General features: G+C 39.8%; 1 protein-coding gene across 1 annotated transcript in view; it reads left to right on the top strand.

Annotated features, from left to right (window-relative positions):
* KIAA0895 (KIAA0895 ortholog) overlaps positions 1 to 20,705 on the top strand; it is a 73,311-nt gene that overhangs the window by 33,257 nt on the left and 19,349 nt on the right. The gene's annotated exons all lie outside the window — the stretch shown is intronic.

Below are 20,705 nucleotides of genomic sequence, written 5' to 3'. Positions count from 1 at the left end.
CTGTTTCCGATTTTGTGTCTCCCTCTCTCTGCCCCTCCCCCGTTCATGCTCTGTCTCTCTCTGTCCCAAAAATAAAATAAACGTTGAAAAAAAAATATATTCCTTGATTTGGGGGACGTGTGGGTGGCTCAGTTGGTTAAGCATCTGACTACGGCTCAGGTCATGATCTTGCCCCACATCAGGCTCTGTGCTGACAGCTCAGAGCCTGGAGCCTGCTTCAGATTCTGTCTCTCTGTCTCTCTCTCTCTATCTCTCTCTCTTTCTCAGAAATAAACAAACATTAATATGTGTATATTTTTTTCTTTGATTTGGGATTAATTTGTAGGACTCTTGCTTTGTAGGAGAGAAATGGGCTCAGTCTCTGAAGTTTTCCTTGCACATTATGGTGTAGAATGAAAATGATTATTTAGAACTCTTTCTAGGACCTCACAGATCTCTCTCAATTTGAGACCTAAAAATACTGTGGCTAATTAAATCAAGATTCTGTTTTTGTCATATTATATATCCAGTTGTGTCATTTATTTTGTAAAAACTTTTAGTTCTTCTTTCACATTGCGTATTAATCACAGAAAAGCTCAGTTTCCACAAGCTGTGTTAACTGAAAATTCTTTTACTTCAGATAACAGTGCTCCAAGTACAAAAACCTAAAAGTTAACCATTTCAATGCAGTTCTTTCTATAATGTATATTCAGTGTGACAACTCAGGAGAATGCTTTTCAAGCTTTACTAAGAAGATAACCTAATAGAGATGTAAAGAGAATAATCATGGAAATCAGGAGCAAATCTGTTTTATCTTAAATTCATGTAATTTTACATTATACTTTGTAATGTATCTTTATTCTGACATAGAAACATGTAAATTGCTTATCTCCAAGTAAATGTTAACTGCTAATTCAATTAACAAAGGCTGTCCAGACCAAGGAAAACTTGTTCCTGGGCCACATTTATCCCTTGGGTTGCCAGTTCACCACCTCTATTTTACCAGATCTATTAAATATAATAAGCTCTGTTGTACTGGGACCAATGGTTGGCATAACATAAAGACTTTTAATTTTAAGTGTGGTTCTCAGAAAACAAGGTCTTGTGTAAATGGAATAGGTAATTCATTATATTAAAACACATGCTTTTGAATAATACATAAAATCATGTCATGTTCTAAAAGCAAGATGTGTTTATTTTCCGTTTTTGTTGGAAGCAACTTAATTGGAAATCAGACAGCTTCACTGATAGCAGGATGTCTTGACGCAACATTTCCTTGCGGCTAAGGTTTCCTTAGGCCTTATAAAAGGTTCCTTGAGGCTAAGGTTTAATTGTACGAATGTTGTAGTACTTTATCTTGGTAGACCTCAAGTCATTCAAATAAAAAGGGGAAGAAAAAGCAAGCCACCTTTAAATCTTACCTCTCCTTAGGTGACATAGTTTTGTGTTTAGCAAATCACAAACCTTTCACAGATAACCTAAAATTGTGAGTTTTTTTTTTTTTTTAAAGATTGAGAGTTTAGTATGTTCTGTGTTAGATGTTCTGTATGAGAAGTGGAGTCATTTGTTAACCTAATAAATAGCAAGGAAGATTTTTTATATTCAGAGATGGAAATACACCATCAGATTGTATGTCTTTGGAAGAAGCTATGACCTAGATGACTCACTGAAACAGCATTTTGTTGATTTGCCTTTGAAATTTTGCGTAACATGCGTTCTTAGGTTCTTAACAGGATCTTTGCTACAGAACAGCTTGAATATCTGCTTTTTCCTGATAGGTGGTAAAAGAAGAGTCTTCATTACTAAGCTGTTTATAAATCTCTTATCCTGGTAGCAGTTGCCCTCTGATATTCCCAGTCACCACTGTATACATCCAGACTACCCCCAGCCCTGAGGACGCAAACATGCAGTGGGGGCGGGGGCGGGGCGGGAAGAAGGCTGCGGGTGACATCTTTTTTAGTCCAACTGTGTTCTTTCATTTGTTCCCTTCATTGATGTTAGACTCAGTGTCTCAGATCGCTCAATCTATTACATTCTGCATATGTAGAATATATATGTTTTTAATACTTTTCTTATAATCTGGTCATAGTCTACAATTTCTATTTTATGGAAAACTGAATTATGTATTGGCAAAAGTATTTGCTTCAGTCTCCCCTGCTCTCTACACTGCATCAGTGTCTTTCTAAGATACAAGTCTGATGTCATTTGCCTTCCTGAAACACTTCAGGTCTCCTCATAATTTGAGATTAGGTCCGAAATCTGTAGCATGGCCTGTAGGTCTTTCATCTTTCATGATCTGGCTCATGCTTACATTTCCAAGTCAACTCTGTAATCCCACAGTATCTTGTGGAAATTATCTAGCATAGCGTTTATCATGCTGCTATCCTCTTTTTTTTTTTTTTTTTTTTTTTTTTGTCTTCACCACTAGACTGACTCCTTTGATAAAAAGAGTATTTTATTTATCAGCTATACCTGCAGGCTCAGCAGGACCTAGGGGAGACAGAGCAGCTATGTTCGCTGCCAGCCTGGATCTTCAGCTCCCACCTCCAGAAGGTTCTGTCCCCTCTCTCTTGAACAGTGGTCCAGCTCCATCAGTGAGGAGTAGGGGCAGCTGCCTCCATCCAGGGTCCTACTCAACCCCGCCCCCAGACCCTGGACACCATGCTTGATCTGGAAGGGGAGCATGTGGGGCTTGGTAGGGAGCAGAGTCTCAGGGTTGATAGCTGGAGACCTCCTGAAGACCTCTAGGAGTCTCTGTGCCAGAGGGCTTCTTCCAATCCCAGTAAGACTCTGAAGGAATTTGCCACATGGGAGTCAGATCTTGGTGTGAGGAGGGGTCCAGGTCAGGTCTGTGGAGCAGGAGGGGTGGACAGGCCTCCCCACCACCCCCAGCCTGCTGTCGAAGGCTCCAAACCCAAAGACAGTCCTGACAACCCCTCCACAATTCACAGGCTCCTGCCTAGGTCTGAAGGAGGTCCTGTGCTCCCCACCCAACTGGCAAACCTCTTCTTAATCTTCTCCTTCCTCCAAAAAGAGGAGATCCACAGACCCTGGGAGTGAGGAAGGCAGCATATGGGAGGGAAATGGTGAGATTAGGGACCCAGGCGGCTGCAGGAAGGCGGGACAGAGCACCTGCCAGGTCTGGGACCCCTTGTCCAGCCCTGCCGTGTGGGACATTAAGGGGCAGGCCTTGCCAGCTGTTGGGTGTCTGAAATCTGGGTCTGAAGGCTGTGTGTGTATGCTGTGCACCGTGCCAGCTGCTGGGTGACTCTCAGGCTCCCCACCAAAGGTCTACGGGCCCGGGGCCCTGCATCCCCTCCCCAACCTCTCCCAGCTCAGCTGGGGTAGAGCGCCACCTGCTGTGCTCACAAGGGGCTGGGGGGGGGTGGGTGGCTCACCTGAAGTTGCCTTGGCCAAGCTTTGGGGGTCTGTTGGGCGATGCCTGGGGTTCGGGCGCACACTCTCTGGATGCACCAGCCAGGGACCCAGAATCTAGCTCAGTTCCTGGCATTAAATAAATGAGACTTATGATGCCTCTCCAGCCCAGAAACTCTATTTCACTTAATTTTGTGTATGCTTCTGACACTATTCTTTCCTTTGTCCAGAATGCCCTCTATTTCCTCTAGTGGCCTACTTTTATTTACCTTTCTCCATCATCTCAATATTTATACCTCTATCAGAGTATTACTAAATTTTGTTGGTTTATGTGTCATCTTTTCCAGTCTAATGGTTAAATGGGGGCTTAGATTATAAAATATAAAAATAACAAAAGTATCAGTGATTAGGGGTGTCTGGCTGGTTCAGTCAGTAGAGTGTATAATTCTTGATCTCAGGGTTGTGAGTTCAAGCCTTACACTGGGTGTAGAGATTACTTAAAACCTTAAAAAAATGTATCAGTGATTAGCACAAATAAGATGAATGAATGAATGGCCCTTACTTTCTAGATGGTAATGTAGAAATTTAGTGATGTACTTTACAAACAATGGATCCATATTTGTGGCCCAAGGGTCAGGTTTAACCTGAATGTATGTTTTTTAAGGGGTCAACATAGTGTTTTTTTTTTTTTTTAATTGGAATGTAAGGATGAATCTATTGTTTCTCCCAGGTATTACACTCAGTGGCTTTACAGAGTAGTGACTGCTCACAGCTAAAGGTATCTGAGTATGACTACTGCTCTGGTGTCCCATCAGTTTGTGGCTGTAGTACCTTAAGTGGAGACCTAATGATCTGATTGAGTAATCCATATCTTACTTAATTTGCTGCCAAGAAGTAGTAGTCACCATTGGAAAATTCATTTAGTATTTGGGATTTTGCTTTTCATTCTGAGAATCTCAAAGTACCAGAGAGAGTGTATGGGTGTGTACACAACTCATGCTTATCTGAAATAAGTATTTTCAAACTGATTTGAGGAATACTGCATGAGAAAAGAGGGTCACATAAGTTGGAAGACACAAAATGTTATATTCATCCCTGAGATTGACCATGTACAGCATCAAAATGAAGGCTTGGAAGAGTCTTGTTTAATTTTGTTTAATACAATATTTTCCAATCACATTTGGCCATAAAACTCTTAAAAATGATACCTTGTTAACCACTTTTCTACAGGAAACAGTTTGGAAAACACTGACTTAAAGACAAGGTCTATATGATCTCCTAGGGGTTATTCAGTATTTGGATGGGTGGTGGGGGAAGAGTTCTAGGTGTTAGAATTTACTAAAAAGGAAAGTAATGAAGGGAGGGTTGGGACTGGATGGATGTCAAATCAGTTACTTTAAATTGTAAAATTAAGACCCAGCTATCTTCTGTTAAACCTGTATACAGTCATGTGGGAAATAGATTGCAAAACACATTCTTTCCTTTTCTCCTTTCTTGGTATTGTCTCTAATTTCATCCTCACAACAACTCTTTGAGGTAAATGGCAAAAATTTTCATCTCCATTTTGCCTGTGAAGAAACTAAACCTGTGAAAAGTAAAATGACATACTCAAGATGACACATTTAGTAAGGCATTAATGTAAAACTAGATCTACTCATTTCTAGTCTTTCACAATATCACCCCGACTCGTATCATAATAGTGTCCCTATTGTACACAGTTTTTCACTGAGTGAAAACTGCAATTAAGAAGGGAGATAGTTTTTCTACACAGGACTGTTGAAGTGGTTCATGATTGATGGTCAGATTTTCAAACTACTAAACAGTAAACAGAATTAGCAGGTATACCAAAAGCAGATCATTCACCAGAATGTTAAGATTTTTCAGAAAGTTTTTAAAATGATCTAAGATAATGCCAAGTGTTTTGTTTTCTTTTTAAAGTAGGCTCCATGCTGGGTGTGGAGCCCAACACTGAGCTTAAATTTACAATCCTGAGATCAAGACCTAAGCTGAGATCCAGTCAGATGTTTAACCAACTGAGCCCCCCAGCACTGCATACAATGCTAAAAGTTTTATATAGAGATTTTTTATTTTCTGGACTAGTGGTTTGAATGTTACATTGTGCTATTTGACTATTCTTTATATATATATATATATATATATATATATATATATATATGAAACTATATATATATATATATATATATGAAACTTATTGGCAAATTGGTTTCTATACAACACCCAGTGCTCATCCCAAAAGGTGCCCTCCTCAATACCCATCACCCACCCTCCCCTCCCTCCCACCCCCCATCAACCCTCAGTTCTCAGTTTTTAAGAGTCTCTTATGCTTTGGTTCTCTCCCACTCTAACCTCTTTTTTTTTTCTTCCCCTCCCCCATGGACTTCTGTTAAGTTTCTCAGGATCCACATAAGAGTGAAAACATACAGTATCTGTCTTTCTCTGTATGGCTTATTTCACTTAGCATCACACTCTCCAGTTCCATCCACGTTGCTACAAAGGGCCATATTTCATTCTTTCTCATTGCCACGTAGTACTCCATTGTGTATATAAACCACAATTTCTTTATCCATTCATCAGTTGATGGACATTTAGGCTCTTTCCATAATTTGGCTATTGTTGAGAGTGCTGCTATCAACATTGGGGTACAAGTGCCCTATGCATCAGTACTCCTGTATCCCTTGGGTAAATTCCTAGCAGTGCTATTGCTGGGTCATAGGGTAGGTCTATTTTTAATTTTTTGAGGAACCTCCATACTGTTTTCCAGAGTGGCTGCACCAGTTTGCATTCCCACCAACAGTGCAAGAGGGTTCCCGTTTCTCCACATCCTCGCCAGCATCTATAGTCTCCTGATTTGTTCATTTTGGCCACTCTGACTGGCATCAGGTAGTATCTGAGTGTGGTTTTGATTTGTATTTCCCTGATGAGGAGTGACGTTGGCCATCTGGATGTCTTCTTTAGAGAAGTGTCTATTCATGTCTTCTGCCCATTTCTTCACTGGATTATTTGTTTTTCAGGTGTGGAGTTTGGTGAGCTTTTTATAGATTTTGGATACTAGCCCTTTCTCTGATATGTCATTTGCAAATATCTTTTCCCATTCTGTTGGTTGCCTTTTAGTTTTATTGATTGTTTCCTTTGCTGTGAAGAAGCTTTTTATCTCCATAAGGTCCCAGTAATTCATTTTTGGTTTTAATTCCCTTGCCTTTGGGGATGTGTCAAGTAAGAAATTTCTGCGGCTGAAGTCAGAGAGGTTTTTTCCTACTTTCCCCTCTAGGGTTTTGATGGTTTCCTGTCTCACATTCAGATCCTTTATCCATTTTGAGTTTGTTTTTGTGACTGGTGTAAGAAAGTGGTCTAGTTTCATTCTTCTTCATGTTGTTGTCCAGCTCTCCCAGCACCATTTGTTAAAGAGACTTTTTTCCATTGGATATTCTTTCCTGCTTTGTCAAAGATTAGTTGGCCATACTTTTGTGGGTCTAGTTCTGGGGTTTCTATTCTATTCCATTGGTCTATGTATCTGTTTTTGTGCCAATACCATGCTGTCTTGATCATTACAGCTTTGTAGTAGAGGCTAAAGTCTGGGATTGTGATGCTTCCTGCTTTGGTCTTCTTCTTCAAAATTACTTTGGCTATTTGGGGCCTTTTGTGGTTCCATACAAATTTTAAGATTGCTTGTTCTAGCTTTGAGAAGAATACTAGTGCAATTTTGATTGGGATTGCATTGAATGTGTAGATAGCTTTGGGTAGTATTGACATTTTAATAATATTTATTCTTCCAATCCATGAGCATGGACTGTTTTTCCATTTCTTTGTATCTTCTTCAATTTCCTTCATAAGCTTTCTATAGTTTTCAGCATACAGATCTTTTACATCTTTGGTTAAGTTTATTCCTAGATATTTTATGGTTCTTGGTGCAATTGTGAATGGGATCAGTCTCTTTGTCTTTCTGTTGCTTCATTATTAGTGTATAAGAATGCAACTGATTTCTGGACATTGATTTTGTATCCTGCGACTTTGCTGAATTCATGTATCAGTTCTAGCAGACTTTTGGTGGAGTCTCTTGGGTTTTCCATGTATAATATCATGTCATCTGCAAAGAGTGAAGGCTTAACTTCATCTTTGCCAATTTTTATGCCTTTGATTTCATTTTGTTGTCTGATTGCTGATGCTAGAACTTCCAACACTATGTTAAACAACAGCGGTGAGAGTGGACATCCCTGTTGTGTTCCTGATCTCAGGGAGAAAGCTCTCAGTTTTTCCCCATTGAGGATGATACTAGCTATGGGCTTTTCATAAATGGCTTTTATGATGTTTAAGTATGTTCCTTCTATCCTGACTTTCTCGAGGGCTTTTATTAAGAATGGATGCTGAATTTTGTGAAATGCTTTTTCTGCATCGATTGACAGGATCATATGGTTCTTTTCTTTTATTAATGTGATATATCACATTGATTGATTTGTGAATGTTGACCCAGCCCTGCAGCCCAGGAATGAATCCCACTTGATCATGGTGTATAATTCTTTTTATATGCTGTTGAATTCGATTTGCTAGTATCTTATTGAGAATTTTTGCATCCATATTCATCAGGGATATTGGCCTGTAGTTCTCTTTTTTTACTGTGTCTCTGTCTGGTTTAGGAATCAAAGTAATGCTGGCTTCATAGAATGAGTCTGGAAGTTTTCCTTCCCTTTCTATTTTTTGGAATAGCTTGAGAAGGATAGGTATTTTCTCTGCTTTAAACGTCTGGTAGAATTCCCCAGGGAAGCCATCTGGTCCCCAATAAGCCATCTTATTTGTTGGGAGATTTTTGATAACTGATTCAATTTCTTCGCTGGTTATGGGTCTGTTCAAACTTTCTATTTCTTCCTGTTTGAGTTTTGGGAGTGTGTGGGTGTTTAGGAATTTGTCCATTTCTTCCAGGTTGTCCACAGTTTGTTGGCATATAATTTTTCATAGTATTCCCTGATAATTTCTTGTATTTCTTAAATTTTTTTTTCAACGTCTTTTATTTATTTTTGGGACAGAGAGAGACAGAGCATGAACGGGGGAGGGGCAGAGAGAGAGGGAGACACAGAATCGGAAACAGGCTCCAGGCTCTGAGCCATCAGCCCAGAGCCCGACGCGGGGCTCGAACTCACGGACTGCGAGATCGTGACCTGGCTGAAGTCGGACGCGTAACCGACTGCGCCACCCAGGCGCCCCTATTTCTTGTATTTCTGAGGGATTGGTTATAATAATTCCATTTGCATTCATGATTTTATCTATTTGGGTCATCTCCCTTTTCTTTTTGAGAAGCCTGGCTAGAGGTTTATCAATTTTGATTGTTTTCTCAAAAAACCAACTCTTTGTTTCATTGATCTGCTCTACAGTTTTTTTTGGATTCTATATTGTTTATTTCTGCTCTGATCTTTATTATTTCTCTTCTTCTGCTGGGTTTGGGGTGTCTTTGCTGTTTTGCTTCTGTTTCCTTTAGGTGTGCTGTTAGACTTTGTATTGGGGATTTTTCTTGTTTCTTGAGATAGGCCTGGATTGCTATGTATTTTCCTCTCAGGACTGCCTTCGCTGCATCCCAAAGCATTTGGATTGTTGTATTTTCATTTTCGTTTGTTTCCATATATTTTTTAATTTCTTCTCTAATTGCCTGGTTGACCCACTCATTCTTTAGTAGGGTGTTCTTTAACCTCCATGCTTTTGGAGGTTTTCCAGACTTTTTCCTGTGGTTGATTTCAAGCTTCATAGCATTGTGGTCTGAAAGTATGCATGGTATGATCTCAATTCTTGTATACTTATGAAAGGCTGTTTTGTGACCCATTATGTGATCTATCTTGGAGAATGTTCCATGTGCACTCAAGAAGAAAGTATATTCTGTTGCTTTGGGATGCAGAGTTCTAAATAGATCTGTCAAGTCCATCTGATCCAATGTATCATTCAGGGCCCTTGTTTCTTTATTGACCATGTGTCTAGATGATCTATCCATTGTTGTAAGTGGAGTATTAAATTCCTGCAATTACCATATTCTTATCAATAAGGTTGCTTATGTTTGTGAGTAATTGTTTAATATATTTGGGGGCTCCTGTATTCGGCACATAGACATTTATAATTGTTAGCTCTTCCTGATGGATAGACCCTGTAATTATTATATAATACTCTTCTTCATCTCTTGTTACAGCCTTTAATTTAAAATCTAGTTTGTCTGATATGACTACTCCAGCTTTCTTTTGACTTCCAGTAGTATGATACCCCTCGCTTTCAATCTGAAGGTGTCCTCAGGTCTAAAATGAGTCTCTTGTAGACAGCAAATAGATGGGTCTTGGTTTTTTTTTATCCAGTATGATACCCTGTGTCTTTTGGTTGGAGCATTTAGTCCATTTACATTCAGTGTTATTATAGAAAGATATGGGTTTAGAGTCGTTGTGATGTCTGTAGGTTTCATGCTTGTAGTGATGTCTCTGGTACTTTGTCTCACAGGATCCCCCTTAGGATCTCTGGTAGGGCTGGTTTAGTGGTGATGAATTCCTTCAGTTTTTGTCTGTTTGGGAAGACCTTTATCTCTCCTTCTATTCTAAATGAGAGACTTGCTGGATAAAGGATTCTCAGCTGCATATTTTTTCTATTCATCACACTGAAGATTTCCTGCCATTCCCTCTGTCCTGCCAAGTTTCAGTAGATAGATCCATCACTAGTCTTATCGGTCTCCCTTTATATGTTAGAACATGTTTATCCTTAGCTGCTTTCAGAATTTTCTCTTTATCCTTGTATTTTGCCAGTTTCACTATGATATGTCATGCAGAAGATCAATTCAAGTTACGTCTGAAGGGAGTTCTCTGTGCCTGTTGGATTTCAATGTCTTTTTCCTTGCCCAGATCAGGGAAGTTCTCAGCTATGATTTCTTCAAGTACACCTTCAGCACCTTTCTCTCTCTCTTCCTCCTCTGGAATCCCAATTATGTGTATATTATTGCATTTCATAGCATCGCTTAGTTCTCTAATTCTCCCCTCATACTCCTGTATATTTTTAATCTCTCTTTTTCTCAGCTTCCTCTTTTTCCATGATTTTATCTTCTAATTCATCTATTCTCTCCTCTGCCTCTTCAATCCGAGCTGTGGTCACCTCCATTTTATTTTGCAGCTCATTTATAGCATTTTTTAGCTCCTCCTGACTGTTTCTTGGTCCCTTGATCTCTGTAGCAGTAGATTCTCTGCTGTCCTCTATACTTTTTTCAAGCCCAGTGATTAATATTATGACTATTATTTTAAATTCATTTTCTGTTATATTGCTTAAATCGTTTTTGATCAGTTTGTTAGCTGTCACTACTTCCTGGAGTTTCTTTTGAGGAGAATTCTTCTGTTTCGTCATTTTGGATAGTCCCTGGAGTGGCACGGAACTGCAGGGCTCTTCCTCTGTGCTGTCTGGAGTAACTTACGTTGGTGGGTGGGGCCGCTGTCAGACCCGTTGTCTGCCCCCAGCCCACCACTGGGACCACAGTCAGACTGGTGTTTACCTTATCTTCCCCTCTCCCAAGGGTAGGACTCACTGTGGAGTGGTGTGGCCTCTGTCTGGGCTACTTGCACACTGCCAGCTTGTGGTGCTGCTTCGATGGAATCTGGCGTATTAGCTGGGGTGGGTCCGCAAGGTGCACAGAGGCGGGAGACGCAGACTCAGCTTGCTTTGCCTTTGGTGGTCCGCTTCCGGAGGGGCCCTGAAGCACCAGGAGGGAGGTAGACCTGTCAGAGGGATGGATCAGCAGAAGCACAGCGTTGGGTGTCTGCGCGGTGCAAGCAAGTTCCCTGATGGGAACTGGTTCCCTTTGGGATTTTGGCTGGGGGATGGGCGAGGGAGATGGCGCTGGCCAGCGCCTTTGTTCCCCGCCAAGCTGAGCTCTGTCCTCCAGGGCTCAACAGCTCTTTCTCCCGTTGTCCTCTAGACCTCCTGCTCTCTGAGAGCAGAGCTGTTGGCTTTTAACATTCCAGATGTCAAGTCCCGCTGGCTGTCAGAACTCACGCAGTCTGGCCCCTCCGCTTTTGCAAGTCAGACTCGGGGGCTCTACCTTGCCGGCGGGCTGCCCCTCCACAGCCCCGGCTCCCTCCTGCCAGTCTGTGTAGCGTGCACCACCTCTCTGCCCTTCCTACCCTCTTTTGTGGGCCTCTTGTCTATGCTTGGCTCTGGAGAGTCCTTTCTGCTAGTCTTCTGGTGGTTTTCTGGGTTATTTAGGCAGGTGTGGGTGGAATCTAAGTGATCAACAGGATGTGGTGAGCCCAGCGTCCTCCTATGCTGCCATCTTTCCATCAGAAAAAGTGTTTTTTTATTTTAAAACACTGACAGGTGTGAGGTGAAATCTCATTGGGGTATTGATTTGCCTTTCCCTAATGATGAGTGATGCTGAGTGTCTTTTCATGTGTCCTTTGGCTATCTGTTTGTCTTCTTTGGAGAAATGTCTGTTCATGTTTTCTGCCCATTTTTAATTGGATTATTTTGAGGATTTTTTGGTGTTCAGTTGTATAAGTTCTTTATGTATTTTGGATACTAACCCTTTATCGCATATGTCATTTACAAATATCTTCTATCATTCACTAGGTTGTTTTTGGTTTGTTGGTTTCCTTTTCTGTGCAGAAGAAGCTTTTTATTTTGATGTAGTCCCAATAGTTTATATTTGCTTTTGTTTCCCTTGCCTCAGAAGGAGACATATCTAGAAAAATGTTGCTGTGGCTAAGAGACACTACTTCCTGTGGTTTCTTCTACTATTTTTATAGTTTTAGGTCTCACAGTTAGGTTCTTAATGTGTTTTGAGTTTATTTTTGTTTATGGTGTAAGAAATTGGTCTAGTTTCATTCTTTTGCATGTAGCTGTCCAGTTTTCCCAGCACCATTTGTTGGAGAAACTGTCTTTTTCCTATTGCATATTTTTGCCCCATGTGTTAAAGATTAATTGACCATATAATTGTGGGTTTCTTTTTGGGTTTTCTCTTCTTTTCCATTCTATTTTTGTAGCAGTACCATACTGTTTGGGTTACTACAGCTTTGTAATGTAACTTGAAGACTGGAATTGTGATACCTCCAGTTTTGTTTTTCTTTTTCAAAATTGCATTTGCTATTTGGGGTCTTTGTGGTTCCATACAAATTTTAGGATTGTTGGTTCTAGTTCTGTGAAAAATGCTGTTGGTATTTTGATAGGGAGGGATTACTTTAAATCTGTAGGTTGCTGGGGTGCCTGGGTGGCTCAGTTGGTTAAGCGTCTGACTTCAGCTCAGGTCATGATCTCACAGTTCGTGAGTTCGAGCCCCGCGTCGGGCTCTGTGCTGACAGCTCAGAGCCTGGAGCCTGCTTCGGATTCTGTGTCTCCCTCTCTCTGCCCCTCCCCTGCTTGCACTCTCTCTCTCAAAACTAAATAAACATAAAAAAAAATTTAAATCTGTAGGTTGCTTTGGGTAGTATGGACATTTTAACAATATTCGTTCTTCCCATCCATGAGCATGGACTGTCTTTCCATTTGTGTCATCTTCAATTTTTTTCAGTCAGTGTTTTATAGTTTTCAGAGTACAGGTCTTGCACCTCCTTGGTTATGTTTATTCCTAGGTATTTTATTATTCTTGGTATAATTATAAATAGGATTCTTTTCTTAATTTCTTTTTCTGCTATTTCATTATTAGTGTATAGAAATGCAACAGCTTTCTGTACATTGATTTTGTATCCTGCAACCTTACTGAATTCATTTATTAGTTCTAATAGTTGTTGGATAGACTTTTTAGGGTTTTCTATATATAATATGGCATCTGTAAATAGTGAAAGTTTTACTTCTTCCTTACCAATTTGGGTGCCTTTTATTTCTTTTTCTTGTCTGATTGCTGTGGCTAAGACTTTAAGTACTATGTTGAATAAAAGTGGTAGGAGTGGACATCCTTGTCTTGTTCTTGACCTTAGGGGAAAAGCTCTCATTTTTTTCCCTATTGAGAATAATGTTAGCTGTGGACTTTTTTTTTTTTTATATAAATAAAAAAATTTTTTTTTTTTAGAAAGAGAACAAATAGGTGAGAGGGACCGAGGGGGAGAGAGAGAATCTCAAGCAGGCTTCATGCTTAGCACGGAGCCTGGCACAGGACTTGATCCCATGACCTTGGGAGCATGACCTGAGCTGAAATCAAGTTGGACACTAACCAGCTGAGCCACCCAGGTGCCCTTGTGGGTTTTCCTTTATTATGTTGGGGTATATTCCCCCTAGACCTACTTTGTCCCCAGTTTTCACCATAAATCGTTGTTGTTCTTGTCAGATGCTTTCTCTGTATCTATTGAGATGATCCTATAGTTTTATCCTTTCTCTGGTTGATGTGATATATCACTTTGATTGATTTGCAAATAATGAATCACCCTTGCATCCCAGGAATAAATCCCAGTTTTAACAAGGTGCATGTATCTCCCACAGGAGGCCCTGCAAAGCTCACAGTCGGCAGATGGTGTTGGCAAGGTTTGCGCTGGTCTTCTGGAGGGGACTTGCAGCACAGGGACTGAGGCTGGCCTGGCTGGAGGGGGCAGGGTAGGTTGTAAGCAAGTTAGGTAGGGAGTGTGGTGATTCCTGCAGGGTAGCATGTGTTAATGCTGGGGGTAGGAGAGGGAAATGGCCCTGCCAGCTCCTTTGTTCTTGGAGGAGCCTCCCAGTTTAATCTGCCCCACTGGAACAGGCTCTGCAATTAGTAAATAACTCTCCCTCCCTTATGCCCCAGGCATTTTTCAAACTGCTGCTTCCGTATATCTCTCTGGGCTGTTTATTGTGCTGTCCCCTTAAGGGTGGGGACTCAGTTTTCATTTGCCTTCTGGGCTCTCTCAGAGCTGAGCCAGCTGATAATGGTAAATTCTAGGCTTTAAGTCCCACTGGTTGTAAAAACTAGTGAAATTCGTATTCTCTGGTTTTCTGAGTTAAATGATGTGGGGATTTGCCTTCCCCTTGTGGGCTCCCCAGTGAAAGGATCTGTTTCTCTCCCCGCTCTGCGTCCACAGGTTCCCTCCTGCAGATGGCCTGTTTAGCTCCCTACCACACTTCCACCCTTCCTACCCTCTTCATTGTGGCCTCTTCTCTACCTTTAGTTGTGGAGTTTGTTTTGCCAGTCTTCCCATTTTCTGGGTTATTTACACTGATGTGAGTGTTGCCTAGTTGTATCCATGTGGCGAGGTGAGTTTAGGGTCCTCTTATTTTGCTGTCTTCCTGATTATACAATTCTGGGGTTTTTGTTATTTTTATTTATTTATTTTGAGAGAGAGAGTTTAGAAAGAGCAGGGGAGAGCAGAGAGCGAGAAAGGGAGAGAGAATCCCAGACAGGCTCCATGCTGTCAGCGCAGAGCCCAACGCGGGGCTCATCTCACAAACTGTGAGATCGTGACCTGAGCCAAAATGAAGAGTCAGACACTCAACCGACTGAGCCACCTAGGCACCCCGCTTCTTGTTTTCCTAGAAAAGAATAAGAGTGATTCAGGGTCATGAGATGGTAGTGCTGTAGCATTATGAAGAATGTTTTATTTTATTTTTATTTTTATGTTTTATTTTATGTAACATTATAAATAACATCTAGATCATGGGAGAGATAGGATCATTTCCTTCATGCTGAACAATTGTTTGTTTGTATTTACTTCCTTTTTGCTCTAGGTTTGAGCTCTCTGAAAATCTATTTGTTTTTATGTCTGTAAGATATACAAAGCTTCAGAACATCCTCTTATAAAGAGAAGGATTCAGAAATAGTTGATATGAGCAGAGATATCAATATTGATTCTCTATTCTCTATTACTCTGGTATTGATTCATAATTTAGCAAAAAAATAATGGTTTTTGGTCCAATTTTAAAAGGCAAAACTGTTTGGTGGCATATTTCAGCCCATTTTTAGGAAGAAATATCCTACCTGATATTGTTCTTATAGAACTCAAGAGGAGATTCTGTTATATCATTTTCTAACACAGTGATGGAAGAGTTGGCATAGTTGTAAGATGGACACAAAAGCAAGAAACAAGGTCACATTCCTCCAGACTAGGGAACTAAGACCTGGGCAATAGGGTTGTCTATATATTAAGATGATTTGGTTCCAAACTTTTAAAACTGATCAGTAAAACTATGTAATATCTGATTGCTTACTGTTTGTGTTTGCTATTCTTATGGTTGAAAGGCAGCAGAGAATACATTTGATATTTATAGGTAAGTCAGGGCTAGATCTTCACATGGCTGAGGCAAGTGGCTGCTTCCTCCATGAGGAGGCCTCAAGTGTGCAAGCCATACCAACTCTACCAGCAGTCTGCTCTGCCTAAAAATCTATAGAAAAATATTTGAATTGTTAAGATTGTTCCCCCATGTGTTCTTTTTTTTAAACACAAATACTCCAGAGAAAGGATATCAATGACTAACTGGCAAGTGGGAGAAAGTAGGTGGTAAATAGAAAGACTTGGAGTTTACAAAGTAGACGACACTTAAACATTATATTTTTCCAGTCATAAAAGAAATATATGTTCAGTATAGAAAGTTGGAAAAGTATAGAGAAGAGAATAAAATCCCATTATTCTGTCGCTAACAGATAATCACTATTGACATTTAGTGTGTTTTCCTTGTCCCATCCCTAATGTTCATAATTGAGGTTAGTATATTTTTTGTTTACATACCTGTATTTTCTCATGTCATTAAAAACTGTCAACCTTTTTTGTCAGCATTATTGTCACTGACTGCATGTATTTCATAAAATGGGTATACAATCAGTTAAGTCTTTTGTTTTTTCCTACTGTGTTTTAAAATTTCAGAGTTTTGTTAGTAGTCCACTCTAGGCGGCTTCTTGCAGTGGCCGTGCTGTAGTGGAGGTGCCGGCTAGGATAGGCCTGTGTCAGACTTCTCCTCGAGGAAGGAGGGCTGCAGCTGAACCAGCTATCTCAGAATTGTTTTTTCCTTTCTCCCATCCCGCAGTATGCTGAAGGGAAAGAGAGGCCCAGAAAACCGGGGAGGAATGAGAAAGAATCAAATCACTATTATACCTTTCTTTCCCAGTGAAGGTTCTTTAGGCCTCAGGCCTGGCCTGTCCTCAGGGAGGGGAAAGCGCTTTAAATTCTATGTGATTGACCTTTTAAAGTTGATTAAGTTGACTTCAAGTGGACTTTCCTTGATATTTGAAAATTATTGGAAAGCCAATGAAACTGGTTGAGATATTTGGACATAAGAAGATGATATCCTGGATGGCAAATTGAAAGTGATGATTGGAGAGGCACCTGAATGGTTCATTTGGTTAAGCATCTCGCTCTTGACTTCCGCTCAGGTCATGATTCACAGTTCATGAGTTTGAGCCCCACATTGGACTCTGGCTGACAGCACGCAAAGCCTTCTTGGGATTCTCTCTCTCTCTCTCTGCCCCCCACCCCCCCCCACTCGTGTGCTGTTTTTCTCTCTCTCAAAATACATAAATAAACTTTAAAAAATTAAAAAAAAATAAAGTGATGATTGGAGAAAAATAATTAAGCGTCTTCTTGTTTTAATTCCCCACCAAATAATACTGGGAAATGTCTTCTGATTCACTTAAATGATGACACTAATGGAGAAGAGAGATTTGACATGAAATTTATTGCCTTTTAGAAGTAGTTTGCCATGTGGATGAGGTATGTGAAAGCTTGATTCTCCAAGTGGTATAGATATGGATTCTCTGAACTCAAGGGAGAGCAGATAAACTTCTCCTTTCTTTTCTCTTAAAAAAAAAAAATGGGTTGTGGGGGAGAATGGGGAGATGTAGGTCAAAGGGTACAAACTTTCAGTTATAAGCTGAATAAGTCCTGGGGATCTAATGTACAGCATGATGATTATAGTTAATAATACTGTATTGTAGGTGGCTCGGTTGAGTGTCTGATTCTTGATTTCAGCTCAGGTCATGATCTCATGGTTCATGGGTTCAAGCCTCGTGTTCGGCTCTGTGCTGACAGTGCAGAACCTGCTTGAGATTCTCTCTCTCTCTCTCTCTCTCTCTCTCTCTCTCTCTCTCTCTCCCTCCCCCCCTCCCCCCCCCCCCCCCCCTTCCCCTCTCCTACTCTCTCTCTCCCTTTCTCAAAATAAACTTAAAAAAATTAAGATAAAATTACTGTATTGTATACTTGAAATATACTAAGATCTTAGATGTTTTCGCCACACAGAAAGTGGTAACTACGTGAGGTGATAGCTGTGTCAATCAACTTGATTGTAGTAATCATTTCACAGTGTGTACATATACTAAATCATTACATTGTACACCTTTAGAAAAACACATCACATGGTACAACCTAAATATGCCCCATTTTTATTATTTTATTTTTTAAGTTTATTATTTTGAGAGAGGGAGCACACGTGCCCATACACTGAGTGGGGGAGGAGCAGAGAGAGAGAGAGAGAGAGGAAGAGAGAGAATCCCAAGAAGGTTCCACAATGTCAGCACAGAGCACGACTCAGGGCTCGATCTCACGAACCGTGAGATCATGACCTGAGCTGAGATCAGGAGTCAGACGCTTAACTGACTGAGCCACCCAGGTGCCCCCACAATTTTTATTTGTATTTGTTAGTCATAACTCAGTAAAACTGAAGAAAAATGACTTTTTCCTCTTGATCATAACACTAACAAATGCATATTGTAAAGAATTTTAAAACTTCTGAAAAGTACAGATAATAAACTTCAGTGCAATCTGTCACTCCACCCCAAACAGGAGCAGGAGCCTTTGGGTATATTCTTGCAGGCTTCCTTGTGCCTTTTTACATTGTTTATTGCCTTTTCCTTTTTCCAAAGCTGAGATCATACTCCTAAAATTTTTGTGGCCTGCAGTTAAGAGATTACATAAAGCAGTAGAAATTGTAATATAAAAATATTCACTGATGAAGTGACCACTCAACATTTCTGCTCTCTCTTTTAATGTTTGAACTTATTCACCCATTTAACCACTGTTTCTGTCTCTGTGCCTGGGCGTTATTATAATGCAGGTGGATTGGGAAGTTATTTCTTGAGGTTAGTGAAGGATACTGGAGATCTTTGTGATCACTGACAAATCTATCTAGGTCGGACCAGTTGAAAAACTGTTGAAGAAAGAAATCAGTAGAGATAACAATAGGATAGGCACTTTAAAGAATGATTGGACATGACATCATATTAACACAAGCTCCCATGTAGTTTGCCACCATTATGATGCTATGTAAATCAGGATGAAATGAAGGATGTTATGTGCTATTGTATATCATTCTGATGGAAAAATCACTCCCCCTCCCCCCCCAGCCCCCACTATTTTTATTCATTCATTGATGAATCAAAAAATTAGTACATAGGCATACATAAAGATTGCCTAAATGTTATTAAGCTGCCAAGGTATGTTTTCTTTCTTATATTTATAGGGTACATTTTTAGTATAAACTTCCTATCAAATTTTCGTTTCCTATTAGGAATATGAATGAATATGAACACTTAATAGCCTTCTAGTACCATTCATTGGCAATAACAGGGAACACCTGTATTTAAGTTTTTCTTAATTCTCTAAATTCTTTTATATCTGCTGTAATAAACATAGTAGTACCCCTTATCTGTGGTTTCACCTTCTGCAGTTTCAGTTGCCTGAGATCAACCTCTCTCTGGAAGCAGATGATCCTCTTTCTGACATATCGTCAGAAGGTCAGTGGTAGCCTCATGCTGCTGCCTGTGTCATTCACCCCCCCTCCATCTTATCACACAGTCATTTTATCATCTCACATCACAAGAAGAAGAGTGGGTTATGGTACCATAAGATATTTTGAGAGAGAGGCCACATTCACTTATCTTTTATTACAGTGTATTGTTATAATTGTTCTATTTAATAGTTATTGTTAAACTCTTAATGTGCCTAATTTATAAATTAAACCTTATCATAGGTGGGTATATATAGGAAAAAAATAGTGTACATAGGCTTTTGTACTCTGCATTTTCAGTCATCCACTGGGGTCTTAGAATGTATCCCCTGCAGATGAGCGGGGACTACCATAGTAACCAGATAACGACAGTTTTTCTAGTGAGTAAGCATATGCTAGAAAAGCTAATTTTATCCAAAATTAAGTACATACTTTAAAAACATACAACTACAAGTTATATTAAAAAAATTCTTTAACCTTTTTTAGGTCTAAGTGTCAGTCCAATATAGAAGGCACCACATCTGTCTCCTGGAATTAAGGCCAAATTTCTTACCTTCTTCTCACCGTGTTTGATATATTGATGACTTGGGATCATTAAACTAGGGTATGCAAAAAATATTTGCTAATCTGCTGAAATGGGTTTTTAATTATGTGCTTTTATTCTTTTAATTATCAGAGTTGTCATATAAAAAATGTAGCCTCTTTATGCTATATTTCCATTCTCTGAGATGCTGCTTTTTACCGTGCACATGAGTCATCTGAGGATCTTGTTAAAGTGCATGTTCTGATTCACTAGGCATGGTGGGGGGCAAAATTCTGCATTTGAAACCAGCTCACAGCCTTTCGACCACAGTTTGAATTGCAAGGCTTTCAAGAACAGTTTTGGGAACAGAAGCCAGGCAAAGCCTATCGAAGCCATTTCTTGTTACACTAACTTTAAGTCACATGCCTAGTTTATTAGTAATACATATTTTTTCAGTGGAGATATATATGTTGTATTATAACTTGTAGTGTGTTCGTTTTCTGTAGTTTTTGTGTTGAGCATATTATGTACAGCGGTGGCATTTACAAAGAATGAATGTACCGATCATGATGACGATGATGATGTAATAATAATTGACAGGTATTGACTACTTATTTGTACTTTACAAAGATTGACTAAATTTTCTCAACAAAACCATGAAGTAGGCATTATTATTATTACCCCATTTAAAAATGAGGAGGCTTACTGACAAGTTTAGTGACTTGCCCATGGCCACAAAGCCAGAAGGTGGATAGAACCAGGGCAGCAATGCAAGTAGTCTGACTCTAGTGCTTATAGTTTCAATCTCTTTACTAGTCTGACAATAAAAAACTAGACTTCATAGCATGAATTTTCTAGCTTCTCTCTCAGTTCCTATAAGATATATTTGCATTTTCTAGCTTCTTTCCCAAAAGGCCTTTTGAAGATTCTTTTTCTTCCGTATGTTTTCCTTTCTTGTGGCTTTTTCAGGATACTAAGGATCTCTGATTCATTACTAGGGGTTTTTTTTAAGTCTTCCTTTCTGTATATCTGTGTTTAGAAAAGATCTCAATTTTCATATTCTTTTGATGTGAAAATTAATGAAGAATGAAAAGTAGGTAGTACCCTTCCCTGAATGAAAGATGAAAATGTTTTTAGTAATGTTGAGACTGTTTTCTGTGAAAGACTAGCCCAGGAAAGCTTCAAATTTTATAAG

Source organism: Lynx canadensis, chromosome A2 (assembly GCF_007474595.2).
Source record: "Lynx canadensis isolate LIC74 chromosome A2, mLynCan4.pri.v2, whole genome shotgun sequence".
Taxonomy (NCBI): domain Eukaryota; kingdom Metazoa; phylum Chordata; class Mammalia; order Carnivora; family Felidae; genus Lynx; species Lynx canadensis.
The sequence above is the reverse complement of the archived record's forward strand: the minus strand, read 5'-3'. Positions and strand labels throughout refer to the sequence as shown.